The sequence below is a fragment of the Pinus tabuliformis genome, chromosome 3_2 (assembly GCF_031772625.1).
Source record: "Pinus tabuliformis cultivar Carrire ecotype Pingquan chromosome 3_2, CPIR1, whole genome shotgun sequence".
Taxonomy (NCBI): Eukaryota; Viridiplantae; Streptophyta; class Pinopsida; order Pinales; family Pinaceae; genus Pinus; species Pinus tabuliformis.
In genome coordinates, this window is record NC_142302.1 from 822,237,088 (window position 1) to 822,252,834 (window position 15,747).

Below are 15,747 nucleotides of genomic sequence, written 5' to 3' on the forward strand. Positions count from 1 at the left end.
ATGCCTCTAATTTCTTCATTTTCCTTAATTTTCCATCTATTTCCTCCTCATATGCAACCTGTGAACTTTCACCTCCATTTTCTCCTAATTTCCTTTATTTTCATAAATAAAGTGCCAAAAATACCCTTTTACCTTTTAAAATCATTTTTCATTGCCTTTGCCAATTTCCCCTTAGCCATAAATACATCAAGTGATTCCCACTAGGATATTTTTACCAACATTCAACTTGGAATGTGTGCCCCTTGACCTTGGTCTTATTTTGCATTTATTAAATTTTATTAAATGAAATTTTAATCTGGGGCTATTACACAAGCTACATCAATGCCAACATCCAACCATGATTGTGACATTATATGGTTGATATCAATGCCAACAAAATCATCTCAATGCCAACTCAACTAGCTACACCCATGCTACAAGGAAGGCATCCAAACATCAACATGACTACATAGGGTGGAAATGAATTCCAACATAAGCTAGCTTCCATCAAGAACCAATACCAACATCGAGTAGCTGGAACCATGCACACCATAATGCCAACAAACCCTCCAAAGCATTCTTAATTTATGGGAGCTCCTCTTCATGTGTGAATCTATTTGAATGTGACAACTCATCCAAGATACTTCCAAATATTTGATTTGTGCCCTCAGGAATGTGAAATATACCATCAATAGAAAACATGCATACAAATTTGTAGCCAAGTGCAACAAATGTGAAATGTTTCCACTTATGCAATTGTGGTTCAAAATATGTGACTCAGCGACAAAACACACCTTAAAATACATATATGTATCTCAACATGTGAAAGAAAAAGTAAACCCTTACCTTAGTCTTCCTTTGTTAATAATCTGGGCCTTTTGTCACAAGATATCTTCTCTTCTTTGGAAAGAGGACATAAAAAAAAGATTAGATGTTCCTTAGTATGCCATGCGATATGAATTCCAACTTTCATAATCTTGACTATGACATTATTCTTTTATACATGTGACCCTTGACTATGCCATGAAATCCTCCAAAATCTTCTTAAAGGATGGGAGCTCCTCTTCATGCATGAAGCTAGCGGAATGTGACAAGCTACCCAAAATTCCTCCAAATATGTGATTTATCCCTTGGGAAATGTGAAAGTTATCCTCAATGGAAAAGCATAAATAAAGAATTGTGGTCAAGTACCTTAAATATGAGATGTTTCCACATGTGCAATTGTGCCTCATGTTGATGCTCAAACTAGAACCCTAGTTGTGAAAGGCTCATAAGGTGTCACTTTGGGTCAACTCAAGTTTGTTGCCATTGTCACCTTAGCAACAAATCCTCTCACTTTTGGTTACTTATTGAATCCTAGGGGTATTCCAAAGTGAAAATTTATGGGGATTTTATGTGACTAGATCACTAACACTAGAAACCATCTTTACATTGGATTGTTCAAAATCTTGATTATCCCTATCCTATTGATTGCAACTTTTGTATTCATTATTGATTGCATTGCAACACCTCTAGTAGATATTGATGGTGTTCATGAGCCTAGTTATTGTTCTCTTATTTATGGAAATAATATTATAGGTGTATATCGATCCTAGAATCAATTATATCAATCATTAGAATCACCTAGATAAGGTAATACAAAAGGAAGAGCTTGTATGCATAAATAGACCCATCAATAGTAATTCATGGTAGGTGAAAAGACAAGAAATTGGTGTGACACTTGTAAAAATAACTTAAAAGAATAAAATGACACTTGCAAAAACAAAAGTGACAAAAGCGATGGAAAGAAAAAACAAAAGGTGACACTTGAGAAACTTACCAAGAAAAGCATTGCAAATAAAATTGAAAGCTCCTTGAACTCATGATAATGGATAGAGCTCCAACATGAAATGTGAAAATGATATCTACAAGCCTCTATTATATAGATTTACTCTCATGAGATTAGGGTTAGGATTTATAACGCACATGCCTAAAATCAAGGAGAAAGTGACACTTGTCTTCAAATCTGAAATAGAAACTTGTGCCACACTATCAATGAGTAAATAACATTCCATATGTTCTCAGGATGCACACTTGGTTGATCCAGGGGACTGTGTATCAGAACAGTAGAAACAATTGCATGATTCTGAGTGACAAGCGATTGCGCAATTCACTGGCGCATTGGATTGTGTAGTTTTCACTCACAGTGAAGGATTGCACAATTTTATTTCTTAATGAATGCCTATCTCAAAGGATTTCACAGTTCACTTCTTCAAGGAATTTTTTAGTCTCTAGTGACAGGATATTGGACAATTGTTGGGAACAAGACAAGAAATCAGTGCTAGACCAGGACAAGACTTAGCTTGTGTTTGAGAGAGAAATTACTTTTATTTACAAGTTGTATAACTGTTATCAACAATACTTAGTCTTCATCACGAAATATAATTAAGACAACACAAAATTGATACATGGAGAGATAAGTCACTCAAATCAAGAGGAATAATTGACAATGAAAATAAAAAAGTTAGTTCTTGTACACAAAGGTAGGCTTCAAAATCAAAGCGGATTTGGAAAGAGGTTATAGTAGCTACAACACTTCGCAACACACAGGTATAAATCCATCTTCTCTATAGGGTTCTAAATTTAAAAAATAGTTCTATTTTTTTAGGAAGTATTGATTCCTCTTATTGATCACCACAATTTATTTACATAGCTCGACTTTATGATATAGTTTTCTTAATTTTATTTATCGCCCCAAACACTTACATAATTGAGTTAAAATTTTACTTTTGATTCACAATTAGGAGTACATAAATATGAAGGAAAATATGTTAGAGTCTTAGTTTTGATCTCTGGTGTTTCTTTGCTACCAATAATCCTGTTTAGTGCCTCGACAGAGTCACTGCCGGAATACAAGCATCGCTTTTCTACCAATAGGCATGTTCAGTACCTTGATGAATTTTCTTGCTTCACCTCACTGCATAGAAGCCTTTCTCTTCTTTCCCCCTTTATTTATTTACTTATTTTGGAAATCTGTTTAAGAAATTATTTATTTACTAGGAGGGAAGAGGGATCTCGACTTATTGAGAGAAAGAGAGGTTGTTCCTTTAGAGACAAGTTATATATACCTCTAAAATTCAGTCTGATCACTATAGATTTTCCTCCTCTCCCTTTTCTACTCAAATGAGTTGACAAGTTGAAACCAATAAAAAAAAGGTTGATTAAACAAGAAGATCATATTTATAGATTGGAGCATTGTATATCTACTAAGGTTTTCTTTGAGAATGAATGTATTTTCCATCCAAGCACTATGGACTATAATATACAAGGCCCATGCAAAGAAGGGAATAGATAGTTAACCAAGAATTAATAGTTGTACAATGTCCTTTCAAACTTTTCCATGCTTATTCAAAACCAAAACACCACTTTCATGCAAGGCTTATTGTGAAAGAAAAGCATAAGATGAAAAACAAAAGAACAACAAAGAAAATAAAACAAACTAGACTAACCTAAACCTACTCTTAATTAAATATAGGTTAGGCTCATGTAAATGATACTTCCAATGGAAACAAAAAAGAAATTCTCAACCTATATGGTTGAGGGAATAAGAAACAATAAATAACATCAAATAAAACATGAGGAAAGAAAGATAAATCACAACATGCTCGAAAATGCGAAGGAACAAAACACTCAAAGAAAAGTATGAAAAGAAGGCATGCACTAAACATTATGCTACTAGGTTATGATACACACCACAACAAATTTTCATATCAAAACATTTATTCTAGCTTTCAATCTTGGAAAACTCCAAGAAAGATAAAATCTTATTCCTAACCATCATTCTTTCTGAAGATCCTCATCAATAGGTAAACTATATGGGTCAAAATGCCATTCTCTAGCTTATTAAATTGTCTTTTCTCACATTTATCCACCGATTTTGTAATATTATGCTTAATTTGAGGAGTAAAGATGGGTTACTATGTCATGTGTCCTATTGTGTGTTGAATGTAGGAATTGGAGCAAGTTTGAGTTGATTTGGGTGTAGAAACTTGGAGTAGACAAGAAAGAGAGATTCTAGGAGGTGGTCTCCCTCCATAACTCCTCCAATCAGTTGAATATCTCCCACTCTATCTCATCAACCTGGGTTCACTGGTAGCAAAGCATATTGAGTTCATTGGTAGCCAAGCGAGTGCAAGTGAAGGAAGAGTTAGACCCACCTATACTCGAGTTAGGGAGCCAAGTATCCCTATTTTCTAGGGAGTTGTTGGTAGCTCCATTTTTGTATAAATAAGAAAGCTAGGGATCTCATTAGGATTCAAAGTTTTGATATCCAAAGAGGGCATTTTAGCTGCGACACATTTTGACTATTAATGTATTTGACACTTTTTATGATAATGAGAAATTTTGTTTTGATCCAACACTAAGTTGACTTAGTGGGTTGAAGCTCTTGGGTTAGAACCCAACCCTAGCAACAGAAGTTCATCTCCTATATCTATATTCTTATGCTAGAATGTTGATTAGTTGTTGCAATTTAGTCATGTCTCTTTAGCTTAAAAAATTTATTAAATTGTTGGTTTATTCATGCCTCCATTATCTTAAAGGATAAATTAGTTGTTGTAGTGAAATAGAGTAAAATACATCGAAAATATTGTGACAGTGACTCCTATCTCATCTCCCAAGTGGGATCATGATTAGAGGATCCTACTCTGATAGCCCAAAAACAAAGTTTGACTCTTTTTGTCCATTGCATAGATTAAATTATAGTCTTAGTTGTTTATGATTTATTGGAAAGATTTACAGTTGTTATCCTTCTTCTTAAGATTGTTGTATCTTAGAAGATAGTTCCTTTCATAGATCCAATTATTAGCAATAGTCAAATCATATTTTCCAAATTCAATTCATATTTTCCAAAGTGACATGTAATGATTTGAAAATGAAAAGAGGAACATGTGTAATTGCAGGGTCTTCGATCTGTAGGAAGGGACTCCTCCAACCAAATCCATCTAGGTCTTCTCGACCTTGTATTGATGCATTCCATCCCATATTCTGAACCTCTGTCTTTCAGCCACTGTGAGCAAGTTTTCTTAGTCGAATCCAACATTCTTGGAATCTTGGGTTTGGCCATAGGCAATGTTCGCCTTCCCCGCACCTTTCACACTATCATACACCCTTCTAACACTTCATCTCACCATTATTGCACTCCATACCCTCTCAGCCATCTTCCTGTAGCTTTTCAAGGTATCTTGTAGTAGTTTAGGACATCGTGCAACAAACCTATAGTAGCCTGTTTTGACCCTGTTTTGACCTACAATGATAGTCTAGCCTAGTTTAGCAGTATGTTGTATCGACTACAACCATACTCCAAATTTTTTTCTTAGCTTCGTTTTGGAGCCTCCCTACCAACCACCCTCAGTATCATGTCTTGCACTGATAGGTATTTATGCTTTCAGTTGAGTTTTTTTTCTTATCAGCTTATGTTTACTGACTTGTTTGCCTTTCACCTGCAAGCCGACATCCTATAACTTGGTCTTCAACCAGATCTTGTGCTCACTTGGAATATTGCATAGAACTGGAGGGAAACCAACCTTTCTATCTAGAATTGTGCAAAGCGTCAAGGCAGCCTACTGCTCTCTAGAAAATTGCAGAGCAAGCAGACTGCCTTCCCCTTGAAAATTGTGTAGAGAAGCCCATCATTGGGCTTTCTCTCGAAATTTGTGTAGATTTGGCCAACAACCTTTGCTTCAATCCAGAAATCATGCATAGCTTGAGGGGAAGCAAGAGCCACTGATCCAAAATGGATTTAGTTTCGCCTCTGGATCAAAGTATTCAAATGAATATGAAAGTGGCATTAGAGCAGCAAAGCACAGTTGTTGGATCAGTCAGATCAACGAACGAGAGTGAGGGAGATAGACGACTAGGATTAAGTCACGCAAAATAAAGTTAAGAAATGAAGAGAATAGATTAAGAACATGGGTAGTATTTGGCAAGTGGTAAATGGTATCTTGTGCGACCTAAAGTCTGGAAATGGTCTTTCCAAAATTCACGCGATTTACCTTAGCGTGCAACACATAGCACGAGAAAACCACTTTTCTTGCGTGCTCTCGGTCTGATATCGGTTGTTCAAGATTTCACTCGAGATTGCATGATAGTCATTCGATTGGATGGGTCACATCAATGATGGAAATTGTCTAGGCTAGTTGGCAAGCGGACGATGTGATAGCTATTGGATCGAGCGGGAATGATCGACGGTGGAGATCAGCCAAGATAGCCTACGAATGGGTGATGCGATAGCCGTTGGATCGGACGGGACGTGGTAATGGATATGATAAACTTGTCTTTATTTTGGTGTCGGGATCTCCGCTAGAAAAAGGTTGGACGGTAGGGGTCAACCCCATGACCACTGATCCTTTGATTTTATGTTATCACATTATCCCACATTCACCGCAGATTGCACTATATATGGTATATCAATACCATATCACCAAAACAGAACCGATATGCCAAAGGGTTGAACTTGGTTAACCAAGCCACCAATTTTTTAATAAACCATCACATGTGCCGAACCAGCCCTACCACCAGTGCACAGTCTAAGGTGGTTTTATACAGGTCGAGGTAGTTTTTGCCAAACAGAGGGTGGTTTTGCAGGGACAGAGGTGGCTCTAGACCATTCCAGGGGGTCTAGAGGTCATAATGGCCAAATATGGTCAAATTTATACTCGTTTGACTCAAAATATCGAGATGAACACAGTGGTGATGTACTATGTTTTCGAGCACATACCTATAACATCAATTTGAAGACAAAATAAAGAGGTTAGCATTGGAAGTGAAAGGACTAGGAGACGTAGCGAGAAAGTCTAGTGAACTCATTTATTAAATTTGGCTATGTTGGTGTGCTTGAATGTGTTTTCAAGTTGTTTATGTTATTTGCAATCTTTTCTATCCATTGCACTAAGTAACATAAGAAAATTCACACATAGTCTATAATACCTTTTTCATTAATGGATCAACCACTCATCCCAGAAACTGTGCAAAAGTCATCAAGAGGCTTGTAATCCATTCCATGTTCCCCCAAGTTGATGGGTTCCCTATAGGACTGAGAAATATTGCTTTACATGCATGGATTGGTTTTTCCTGGAAAAGGAAAAAAGCAAAAAGCAAAAAACATCCCTAGATTTTAGGGATCTATTTTTAGTAGATGGAGGTTACATGAAAAATCTGTTTTAGAAACCTTCCACCAAGTGTTGATTTTTCCTAGATTTGTGGCATGCACATCATAAGCCTTGATCTTGTCAAAACTATTTATTCGACACCTCATAGCTTAGTCTTCACTTCGATCTTGGAGATTTGGCATTCCCCATCGCATCATGGAATCTTCAACACACTCAGCTTAACTTTTTCTAGGTAAGTTCACTTTTCATATCTTTTGCTACTTTTCTGTTGCTTTTTGTATTTTGGTTTGTGTGACTATTGCTTAATTGGTTTTTGTGAACACTTGTGATTGTTTTAATTCATGTTACCTTGTAGAAGCATTGCTTCAAGCTTTCCATTGCATCTCCTTATTGTCGCATGCATGACGTTGTTTCTTCACTGACAATCGTCGTTGCGACGAATCGTTTCACACACTTCCTTGTTTTCCCATTTACTGAATCCTACATTCACTAATTGCATTCATGTCCATTCACTCATGTATGTACTCATCTTCACACATGTAGTCAGTCCTCAATGTTTTCAATCACCCGTCGGTGGGTCTGGGCTGCCTTGGCCTAGACCTTTCCTTTCTCAACTTTCACTAGGAATTTCTACGATGGAAGGCCATGCCTTACTCTCAGAAATTGTGTAGGTCTTTCCTCACACTAGCCTCCTAGGCTTTCTTTGCACAATTTTGAGAGGAAGTTCCTTAGTTGGCCCCTGAAATTGCGCAATGAAATTTTCCCAAGTTGCCTTCATGATGACTAAAACTCTGCATTGCGCAATTTCAGTCCTCAATAGGCGAAGTTGGACTGTGCTCTACATAGTTTCAGCAGTCAATTAGCTCACTGATAGTTCGATCTATGCTCTACGTAGTTCTAGCAATCAGTCTCCCGGCCTGCCAATGAAATTTATTAAAATCTTCTAGTTAGTCACCCAGCTATGTTGCATGCCAGTCCTCAAGTTGCTTTTGGTTTTCAACTAACATTTTGCTTTCCGTGAGTGTTGCTCTATCTCCATGTATCGCAGGTGTTCATCTTTTACTCAAAGGTACAGGTACAATGGATTCTAAGACAACAGGGTCAAAGGACATCATTGAAAGTGCGACTGGAGATGTGGACGAGCAAGTGTCTATGAGTTTACCCATCTATGAAAACACTAAGCTACTCATAGACAAGGAGATCAAGATGAAATGGAAGGAAATCAATGACATGTTTTCAGGCACCTTCGAGAAGAATCTAGATGACTATAGAGTCTATATCAACATACATAAGTCTGGCTTGTACTAGATTTCATGCAGGTATCCTATGTTTCCTTGTGTGAACATGATCCACTGGATTTTCTTGCATACTAATCCAGAGATAATGGTGTTGAGGAGTGTCAGTGGAACAAAACTTGCTAACTTCAGGGCACATGACTTTAAGGAGATGTCTCACTTTTCACAGCTAATGATCACATTGGATGCACCCTTCACCAGGCCCAGTAGCAGTTTAAACTCAAGAGACATCTTGAAGAGCTAGGTGAAAGAGCCATCTAAGTTTAGGACAACACCCAACCAGGTTTACAAGGCAAGGAGACTACGGAAGGCTTATCATCTCTTGGTCATGTTCACATGTCACTTATGTGGCTAAGAGAGTACAAAAACATTCCCATAAAGTTTGGTGATTTTGTTGGATTAACTCGAAAATGAAGGAATACCTTTCAATTGGTTCGAGGCTCTCCAGCTAAAGGGACAAGTAACAAAAGCTCGACATCCACCCAAGGGTCAGCAAGCAAAGCTTTTCATGTCTTCTTACATACTTGATGTAATCTGTGCCTATCAGTAGTTCCCTGGCTTGGGTTGGGCATGGACACCATCAAAAACCTTTGTGCACACCTATTGCAGGTTGTTCTTCAAATGTAGCTTTCATGGAGTTATAATACAACTATTAGACCAATTCGTCACCCCGGTTTACATGATTATATTTAGCAGGATCTGCCTTTCATGTCTCAGGCAATGATGGATGCATTAGTTAACATAGAAGATTGGTATGCCTCACTCCTTGGCACCTTCATCAGTATATATAGCGCAGAGAAGGCTTCGCATGTTTTATCGAAGTTTTCCATGGATAATCTAGTCATGCAAGAAGTCGCATAACACATTTCCACAAGGTTGCTAGCAAGACTGCATAGGAAGCAGAAGGCACCTTGTGCCTCTCTTCCTTTGTGGATTGGGTTGGTCCAGAATCTCAAGCATGTTGAGGCCCAGATAGAGGAATTCAAGAGATTCACCTTTGGCACTAGAGGTTTCAATCCATATGACTCGCATCGCTTAGTAGAAGACCATTGTGTGAGAGTGTATCATCCTTGGATTCACTGGATGTGTCATTTGCCTGAGGAAGAGCCATGAAGATACTGGTATAACTTCTCAAGGCTCAATGAACCGGTCAGAATGGTTGTAGAGTGGTTAGAAGTGTAGAAGGCAGCAACATTAGTAGAAACAGAGGGAAGCAGACCTGTGCTTGACAAAGGTAAGAGGAAGTTTGTTTACAACACAGAGGTGGAGAAAAGATGCAAGCTCAAAGAAGATCCACTTGTGTTAAGAGAAGCTTTGGAGATTGAGGCAAAGAGGTGATAGGATGATAGAAGGATTGCATAAAGGCAGAGGGAGAAGTAGAAGCTAGAGGAAGCAGAAAAGGAGTTGCAGGAGTTGAAGCAACAAATCAAGGAAGAACAAGTGCTACAAAAAAGAGAGAAGGAAGCATAGTAGGAACATGAAAAACATGAGGTGCAACACTCACACATTGATGAAACTGTGCCCATATAGATTATTGATTCATCAGAGTAGCTTGCACATAGAAGAGAGGGTGAGCAATCGCAGGAGGAGGAATTTTCTCAAGAGATTGAACAGATGTTGGAATAGATGGACACAAATGTGGTTCAGCCATAGTTAGATCAGGACATTAATCTCATGCCTCAAAACTAAGAGGTCATCCCACCAGCTTCACCAGATCTAGGAGTAGAGCAAGTCACAAGTGATCAAGGAGACACTAAAATCCTTGAAGAAAATCCAGAAGTGGAGGTGCACAACATATCTTTTGACGAGTCACAACATAGAGTTGTGTAGTTGCACAGAGTCCCCACTCCGTATGTCCATTTATCTCCTGCACAATTTGAAGAATGAGTGATCGTGTTCGATGTGTGCAAAAATCGAGCTACATTAAACAATGCTACCAAGGCATAGGACGAAGCCACCAACTCGGGTGTGATATTCTTGATAGCTGAGAACGCGCGCATGGCTAAGTAGCTACAAGCATCCAAGAGGGGAGGGGAGAAATTTACAACATCCTCAAGAGAAGAGTTTAAGAAAGTGATACTTGATGAAGTATCATCTCTCAAAACACTCATGTAGAATTTGTACTTTAGGTTCATCATTGTGCATAAGTCAATTGTCCATCTAAATGGTTGATAGCAGCACTTTGATAGGAGAGCACGCATCTTATAAGACATACACACTACTTTCGATCACATGAAAATATGGACAATGAGGTACAAGGGAGCCCGTTGCAATTTACAAAGATGATGAAGCCAAAGGCAGTGGAGTTAAAGGCATGCATCTGGAGTCAGATCTGGAACTATGAGGAAGGCCCACAGCTCATCACTAGCTTACAGGATTCACATGCACAAGTGTTCTAGAGCATGAATGTCATTGTGCATACGTACCCGATCCCATCCATTGGCACACTCACCGAGGAGGAAGAAAAGAACCAAGTCTGACTGGAGATGGACATGTACTTTGATCAGTTGATGCGCATAGCCACCAGTGCAGACTTGTAGATGAGCACAGACACTATGCATCAGTAAGTCGCTGGTCTAGCTACACTCAAGACCATGATGCACATGCTATTTAATGAGTTTGATAGAGGTGCAAAATCAGTGTACCCAGATGAAACATAGGCAAGGGTTTACTTTCAAAAGGATGTCACCACAGAGTACGCGAACACCATAACAGAATACCAATATTGCTATCAGTTCACCACTATTGATCATCGAGAGGATGTCGAAGAGTTAGTCTTCCCATAGCTATCCAAGTCTTAGTGATGTCTTGTATAGTTCACTCAAGCCCATTTTTGTCTCACATGGTTACATGTGCATAATGTATTGTAAACATTTTGTAAAGTGAAAGATCAAGTGTCAATAGTAGAATGTAATAGTCATATGTAAGTTGAAGAGTCATGAGGGTAGTTGTAGAGTCAGAAAGGGGAATGTCAAGGGTCACCCCACCCTTTTCTATTTATATAACCTCATAACTCATTGTATAGGCTTTTGGGATCCAAGCTTCCTATAGGTATAACTTAGAGAAATCTTGGAGTGTATTGTAACAAGCCTTGACTTCTCCACATTGCAGAGCTAGTACATCTCTTTTAAGGAGCAAGTGGCAGTGACTGTAATGTTCCACTATCGGGGCTAGTGGTTTTCATGGTTGTATGTATGATTGGATCTTTCACTCGTTTAATGTAACAGATCCAACATGTTTCATGCATATATTTTTATTATAGTTAAGTTATCTTGGTTACTCTAATGATGTATGTAGTTGTAATTTACACATGTATGTATGGACAATTCTGTATGTGTTTTTATGAATCTTATTGAAGTGTTTTGTTGGTATAACCCATCACTTTCAATTGTCGGCTATCCTGCTTTCCATCTCGTGATGTCTTTAAGTTGGTGTGTTCCCCTTCAAGCTACGTGTTATCACAAGATTCTAAGGGGCGCACTCTTCTCTCCTTCTGTGTGTTAGACCCTTTCATGCACTTTCCTTGACTTGCTACAAGGTCACATCCTTGCTTCCAAAAAGGACATCTTACTTACCTCTATGTGTAACCGCGGTCAAGGCAATACCATACTACACATTTCTGGGACTCCTACTCAAAACGGTCTGAGGTCTAGTTGGGATTTATTACCGGTGAGATCGCCTGACATGTTGGCAAGTCGAGCACTGCAAATAGAGTATTTTAACCCCTCAACTTGGACTCCATGACTAGAAGTGCCACCTAGACAATTCCTTTCACTCCTTTCCTTCCTACAAGATCAGATATCATTAGCCCTTTTATTTCTAAATCTAGAAATTATAACTTTATCTATTCTGCAAGTGTGAATGAGATATTTAATGCATGAATATTTGAATTATGAAATGGTAGAGTAGTCTTCTTTTTTCAAGAAACCTTGATAGCTAGGTGATCAAGTGCAAAATTAGCATAGTTTCCTTTCCACAAGTGATTTTTTTCATTTCATAGCTAGATGATTGGTGTCATTTCATACAATTTACAAGTTGGCATCTTTCATTTCCTAAATTGATAGGCATTTACTTCCTCTACATTAGAACTAGCCTTTACATTCTGCTTTCAGTACTTAGACTCCTTTTAGTTCAATAGAAGAATGGTCTGGAACCCTAATGGTCAAGTGACCCAATTGAGAGTGACATGAGTAGAATGATGCATATGTTGTGTATATAGAACATTCACGTCTAAGTTTGTACGAGGCCCCAGCTTTATAAAGTAAAATTGGTAGCTCTAGGAGTTTCAACATCCTAGCTGCAATACTGGGGCTCATACGTTTTTGGCACCATTTCCAGGGAGGTGTCTAGGTAGATGTAATTTCTGCTTTTTCTTTCTATTTTTCATTTACTAGATAGATGTTGCTCTTGATTTCCTCTCTACCTTTCATTTAGTTTTTAAAAAAACTCATAAAAACAAAAAAAAATACATTTCTTTCATGTCTCATAGTAGTTGAGAGACTTTAGGGAAATTCTTGCCAAATACCCCCACGCCATCAAACAGTCAACCTTCCCTCTTCTTTGGTGACTGTTAGCTTTCCTCTTTGACCATGGGAGGGTTAGAGGACCCCTTAGATGATTAACCTAAGATCTTTAAATATCCTATGGGGAAAAATGAATAAGAGATAATTCCACACACTTACACCATGGCTGAAAATAGAAATGAGGGTGACTTTCCCATTAGAGAGACTAATGGAGATACTAGGATGAAAACTGTAATCCCCTCTTCCCTTCGTCACTTCCATAGCTTAACCTCAGAGGACATCAATACCTTCTTGTTTGATTTTGTTTTCATCTACAGAACTTATGATTATACCTATGATGACCAGAAGTTGAAGTTGTTCCCATCAACCCTTAAGGATGCAACCTTGTGTTGGTTCATGGGTCTATGTGGGGATAACATCACTACCTAGGCTCAAATGCAACAATCCTTTAACAACAAGTACATAGACTATTGTAGGTCCAAGGACACCAAGGAGGAAATCTTTAAAATTACCTTTGGACCTAACGAATCCCTCGAATATTATGAGGAAAGGTTCCAGCTGAGTTACAAAAGGGCCAGATGCACCCTTGATCCTTAATCAATCAAGTTATTAATTTTTAGAGGAATCATGGAGGACATGCTATAAACCCTAAACATGATGTCTGGAGGGGATATTTATCAACTACCCTATAATGATATCAAGGATGTATTCAAAAGCCATTCTAGAGCTGCTAGAAAGAAGGGTATGGCTAATCAATCTTTGGCCAATTCCTCTTCCTCCACCACATCTATCAAGAGTGAAATTGGAAACATGTTGGAGGACTTTAAAAGTAAAATGTTGCACACATTTTCTTTACAAATGGACACCATGTAGATCAAGAGGAAACAAGAGGAAGCAAAGAGATCCTTAACTATCTTTTGCCCTAAATTCACTAGAAGGCACCCTAGAAATGAATGTCCATTAAATGTTTTAGAGGTCTAATTGGTCTATTAGGAAAACCATTCCACAGATAAGTGTCCTTCCTTTCCTAGATTGAAAGTTGTGTAACAAGGGACTGAAGGGGGGGTTGAACAACTCTATTATATCAATCAAAGGATGCGTCAAGGGCCTAGGCCATACCAATGGGGAATCCAAGGTGCATCCTATTCCTATTACCATCCCAATCAGAATGCATCCCTTCCCTCTTGGTGTTCTCTTACTCACCTTCTTGCTCCACACCCTCTCTTTCGTCTTAAGCACCTCAGTATCCTCTGCAACCTGCCAATCAACCATTTCAGCCATATGCTTCTCCACATCCTTAGTGGAATAACCCATCATAAATTTGGACCCACAATTCAACCAACCTCCTGATTTACTACCTCCACCTCAATCTCAACCAAATCTCATTCATCCTACTCCACCCAGGAAACCTTAGATTCTTGTTCAACCAAATCCCGAACAACAAGTAGACACAACAGGTCTATAGCAGAGAGACATCTTACCTTGCCTATGCTGTGGAGATTCAAGAAATTAACCTCAGGTCTGGAAGAGTGCTACCAGATAACCAACCTCCATCTCCACTTGAGGATCTTGAAGAGGAAAAGGAATAGAGTCTTCCTAAAGCCAATCCACCTCCTTTTCCTGAAATATTGATCCATCCTAACCAGCACACCCCAGAAGAGACTGAACTTCTGGGAGAATTGAAAAACTTGTGTGTGAAAATCCCACTCCTCCAAGCTATCAAGGATGTTCCCATCTACAATAATATTATAAAAGAGAAATGCTTCAAACATCCTAGGAGGAGAAAGAAAGACACCCCTACCATCAATGTCATTGGTTAATTGTCTGATCTGATGTTGGGGAGAGTGATTTTCCCAAAGTATCTAGATCTTGGATGTCATGTGGTAGATGTACCCATTGATGTCACATTGATATTGGGGCTTACATGAATGTGATGACTAAGGAAACCATGCTTAAACTAGACCTCTAAGGATCTTTGAGAAAGACCACAACAGTGCTGCAACTTGCAGGCAGGTTCACAGTGGTTCTTGAGGGAGTTGTTGAAGATGTAATGGTGTCTACTAATTCATGGGAGTATCTTGTTGACTTCCTAGTTATGTAGCCCAAGAAAAAATTCAATGGCTACCCTCTCATCCTTGGAATACCATGGCTAGCCACTATTGATTCTTACATAAGTTGCAGAGTTGGGAACATGACCATTAAGAATGGGCATTTGTCCAAACAATTGGTATTGTACCCTCCTAGTCAACCATCTCTTGAGCATGACTTGCCCCTATGGTTGGAAGAGGAGGAGGAAGATGAAGTGTATCATCCTTCATCTCATCCAATCTATACCCTAGAAGTTTTCATAGGAGGGGGGAAACCTGATGAAGGTGACCTCATTAACTAAATCTTCCAGAGCCAACCCCCTAACACCATACCCCTTTATGACCTTATGAAGGAATCTGAGGGTAATCCTTGGACTACGTTATGCCTAGTGGACCCAATTCCTACACATGTCAAAATGGTAGAATTTGGCCCGTCTAAATCTTTTAATATCAACCCCTCTCTCTCATACAACCAAGAAGAGAAGTTGTGTAACATGCTGAGAGAACACTTATATGCCTTTGCTTGGATCTATAAAGAAATGAAGGGAGCGCATCCTTCAATGTGTACTCACCACATCTACATCAAGGAAGGATGTAAAATAGTGCAATAACCTTAGAGGAGAATGAACCTAACACTCAAAGACATAGTAAAGGAAGAATTGCAGAAATTGTTGGATGCATGGTTCAGTTACCCCATCTCAAATAGTGAGTTTGT